The sequence below is a fragment of the Nerophis ophidion genome, linkage group LG08, assembly GCF_033978795.1.
Source record: "Nerophis ophidion isolate RoL-2023_Sa linkage group LG08, RoL_Noph_v1.0, whole genome shotgun sequence".
NCBI lineage: Eukaryota > Metazoa > Chordata > Actinopteri > Syngnathiformes > Syngnathidae > Nerophis > Nerophis ophidion.
Genome location: NC_084618.1, coordinates 23,774,872 through 23,780,068, shown reverse-complemented (window position 1 = coordinate 23,780,068; position 5,197 = coordinate 23,774,872).

Genomic DNA, 5,197 nt, shown 5'->3' with positions numbered 1-5,197 from the left:
ACAGTTTTCAATTTCATGCTGGTTATTTTTTTTGTGTGTCTTTATTACAGAAGCTTTTTTGAACACTGATTTTATATATGTACATTTTTTATACCAATTTCATTACATAAAAATACATGAGCAAAATGTGTATATTTAATGACTTAGTGCAGTGGTTCTCAACCTTTTTTCTGTGATGTACCCCCTGTGAACATTTTTTTAATTCAAGTACCCCCTAATCAGAGCATTTTCGGTTGAAAAAAAAAGAAATGAAGTAAAATACAGCACTGTGTCATCAGTTTCTGATTTATTAAATGGTATAACAGTGCAAAATACTGCTCATTTGTAGTGGTCTTTCTTGAACTATTTGGGGAAAAAATATATCAAAATAACCAAAAACTTGTTGAAAAATAAACAAGAGATTCAATTATAAAGAAAGATTTCTACACATAGAAGTAATCATCAACTTAAAGTGCCCTCTTTGGGGATTGTAAAAGAGATCCATCTCGATTCATGACCTTAATTCTAAACATTTCTTCACAAAAAATAAATCTTTAACATCAATACTTATGGAACATGTCCACAAAAAAATCTAGCTCTCAACACAATTTTTTTTCATAGTTTATGAACTTACATTCACATTTTGTTGAAGTCCATCCATCCATCCATCTTCTTCCGCTTATCCCAGGTCGGGTCGCGGGGGCAACAGCCTAAGCAGGGAAACCCAGACTTCCCTCTCCCCAGCCACTTCGTCTCGCTCTTCCCGGGGGATCCCGAGGAGTTCCCAGGCCAGCCGGGAGACATAGTCTTCCCAACGTGTCCTGGGTCTTCCCCGTGGCCTCATACCGATTGGACGTGCCCTAAACACCTCCCTAGGGAGGCGTTCGGGTGGCATCCTGACCAGATGCCCGAACCACCTCATCTGGCTCCTCTCGATGTGGAGGAGCAGCGGCTTTAATTTGAGTTCCTCCCGGATGGCAGAGCTTCTCACCCTATCTCTAAGGGAGAGCCCCGCCACACGGCGGAGGAAACTCATTTCGGCCGCTTGTACCCGTGATCTTATCCTTTCGGTCATGACCCAAAGCTCATGACCATAGGTGAGGATGGGAACGTAGATCGACCGGTAAATTGAGAGCTTTGCCTTCCAGCTCAGCTCCTTCTTCACCACAACGGATCGGTACAACGTCCGCATTACTGAAGACGCCGCACCGATCCGCCTGTCGATCTCACGATCCACTCTTCCCCCACTCGTGAACAAGACTCCTAGGTACTTGAACTCCTCCACTTGGGGCAGGGTTTCCTCCCCAACCCGGAGATGGCATTCCACCCTTTTCCGGGCGAGAACCATGGACTCGGACTTGGGGGTGCTGATTCTCATTCCGGTCGCTTCACACTCGGCTGCGAACCGATCCAGTGAGAGCTGAAGATCCCGGTCAGATGAAGCCATCAGGACCACATCATCTGCAAAAAGCAGAGACCTAATCCTGCGGTCACCAAACCGGAACCCCTCAACGCCTTGACTACGCCTAGAAATTCTGTCCATAAAAGTTATGAACAGAATCGGTGACAAAGGACAGCCTTGGCGGAGTCCAACCCTCACTGGAAACGTGTCCGACTTACTGCCGGCAATGCGGACCAAGCTCTGGTACTGATCGTACAGGGAGCGGACCGCCACAATAAGACAGTCCGTTACCCCATACTCTCTGAGCACTCCCCACAGGACTTCCCGAGGGACACGGTCGAATGCCTTCTCCAAGTCCACGAAGCACATGTAGACTGGTTGGGCAAACTCCCATGCACCCTCAAGAACCCTGCCGAGAATATAGAGCTGGTCCACAGTTCCACGACCAGGATGGAAACCACACTGTTCCTCCTGAATCCGAGGTTCGACTATCCGGCGTAGCCTCCTCTCCAGTACACCTGAAGTAATATTCAATAAATATATTTATAAAGGATTTTTGATTTGTTTAGAATCTATATATTTTTTTAAATTTCACGTACCCCTTAACATACCTTCAAGTACCCCCAGAGGTACGCGTACCCCCATTTGAGAACCACTGACTTAGTGAATACAAATTCAGTGTAAAAAAAATCTGTGAATAAAAATTCAGTGTCAAAAATCAGTTTATAAAAATTGAAATAAATTCAGTGGAGAAAAACTCAGTGATTTAAAACTTCAGGTTAACTTACTTAAGTTAAATTAAGACCGAAGCACCTCATTGGTTAGTTCGGAATTAGTCGTAATTTACTTGTAGTAACATATTTCTGCACAGAATTTTTGTACAATATTTTATACACTGAAATTTCAATACACTTACTTTTGTTACACTTAATTTTAACAAACTAAATTACTAAACACTCATTTTGCTCACGTGAACGGGACAAGCGGTAGAAAATGGACGGATGGATTTTCTTTCGATAAAATTCTCAGCATAATTTGATGTTAAAATGTTAAAATATAAATGCAAATTTAGGGTCTAAAAAAATATTTTGTGATAAAGACCCAAATTAACTTCCTCATCCATAACGCAAACATTTTTCACATTCCAAACATGTATGTATTTAAGAACTTGATGGACCAAAAACGATGTTTTAATGACAAGTGCGTAAAAAATGTCATCAAGTGTGTAGTTTCAAAATCCTGAAGAGGTCACAATTGATGCCAATTTATTTCAATAAAAATGACAAGAAAATACTTTTTGTATGCATAAATGTCTTGTTTTATTGTTTTTGTAAAGACTTAGATTCAATAAAAATATATATTAAAACTAGCAATACATTCATTATTTAAAGTGTGCATGTACTGCTGATTCAGCCTGTACCTTATTTACAATACGAACTATAGAATCAAATCTTCATTCCAGTAGCACTCCTTCAGACTGAAAGGAAACCAATGACCTACCATAAACATAAAATGCATGAATCAAAAATGACAACAAAATACTACAATTGTGAAAACTACAGTACCTTGTTTCAGTCTGTTTTCAATGAGCCAGACAGAACAGGAAATGAAGGCAGGACTTTCCCAGCCTTCCAAGTCGCACTTATTAGTCCTGACTGACGATGACGAATAGATGAAGCAGCCTCAAAATGAGGTCTTACAGAGTTTATTTCACTGGCTTAAAGATTAAAGGGTGACCATTTAGAAAAAACATCCTTTAAACGATACTGGAATATCAATTTTTGATAGACATGCCAAACCTCCTTGAGAAAACAAGTTAAGACTCCCGTGCACTAGATGGCAGTGGTAAAGTGAAACTGACGATGGATGTTGCATTATAAAAATAAATAAATGCAATCAAAAGTTTGCTTACAATGGAGCCACACAATTCCACCTATAAAGCCCTTAAAAAACAACCAAATGTCTCCCTTGAGATTTTCTATACATGATCTAAGTATATATGTCATGTAGTAACGGGCACATTAACAATAACATATATTACTAACATATTTTGATAATTTTAAGCATAATTTCAAAAACCGCTTCATGCATGAGAGCCAACAAACATACTAAAGCATCACTTACTGTACAAGATCTGCTGTCATTTTCCACCTATAAAGCCCTTAAAAAACAACCAAATGTCTCCCTTGAGATTTTCTATACATGATCTAAGTATATATGTCATGTAGTAACGGGCACATTAACAATAACATATATTACTAACATATTTTGAGAATTTTAAGCATAATTTCAAAAACCGCTTCATGAATGAGAGCCAACAAACATACTAAAGCATCACTTACTGTACAAGATCTGCTGTCATTGGGATGTTTATATATTCCCGTTGAGATGAAGAATGTCTCAATCCTCACGAAGAAAAGTGTCTAGCGTCTTTTCGTGTCCTCGCACGTTTCAGGTCCTAAATGGCTGTGAAAGTGTGCCAACTTGTTGGAATACCAACTCAGACATCTTCTGTCCAGGTGAGATAAATGATTTATGATCTATAATAAACTGACAGGGAGCAGGGAAGTGAGGAAGCAGCAGACCACTCGACCACGTCTTCGACTCAACACTCTAATTTGAGTTACACAATGAGTGTTACTAAAACAGCCTCCTTTCATCGCCGTAATATCGCTAAAGTTCGTCTCATTTCGTCCACCACCGACACTGAGATCATGCGTTTGTTACGTCTCGTCTCGATTACTGTGATGTATTATTTTCGGGTCTCCCTATGTCTAGCATTAAAAGATTACACTTCGTACAAAATGCGGCTGCTAGACTTTTGCCAAGAACAACAAAGTTTGATCATATTACGCCTATACTGCATATACAGTATCTATATATATATATATATATCGTATTTTCCGCACTATAAGGCGCACCTTCAATGAATGGCCTATTTTGAAACTTTTTTCATATATAAGGCGCACCGCATTATAAGGCGCATAGAATAGACGCTACAGTAGAGGCTGGGGTTAAATGGAGCTGCGCTAAAGGGAATGTCAACAAAACAGTCAGGTCAGTCAAACTTTATGAATAGATTACAAACCAGCGTTCTGACAACTCGGTTCACTCCCAAAATGAACAAACAGCTGTTTTATTATTTTCCCCGAGGTAAATGGTATTTCGTTTATCTTTTAACAACGTCAAGGTATAACTTGTAGTGAAACATTTATATCACATAGTGGAGGGGAACTATTCCTCGATTCAATAAACACGCACAAAACAGTCTGATACTGTTACGGTAAATCCAACGTTTGTGCAGTCACAATATATTAACACTCGAAATAGTGCAAAGCAATAACAATATATCAATAACTCTACGTTGCTCAAACGTTAATCTCACACAACACACAAAATAAACATGTGAAGCTCACTTTATTTGGTTATTCCTCATCCACGAATCGCTCGAATTCTTCTTCTTCAGTGTCCGAATTAAACATGCCACAACAGGTCTCACAACTACGGTAAGCACCTGCAGACTTCATTTACCCACGTAGAAGAAGAAGCGCGCGGTGCATGCTGGGATATATGACTGCGCCAGGCGTGCCGTTTTCATTTCCATTTGTGTTTATGTAAAGACCCCAAAATTGAGGGATAAGATTTCAGCAAGGCAGGAATTGTCACTGAACTGCTAGACAACAGCAGCGACACTGACTCCATTAATGACGTCTTCTACGAGACGGAACCGGCTCCCTTTTGTTGAAAATGTCATATATCCCAGCATGCACCACGCGCTTCTTCTTCTACGAGGGTAAAATGAAGTCGGCGGCTGCT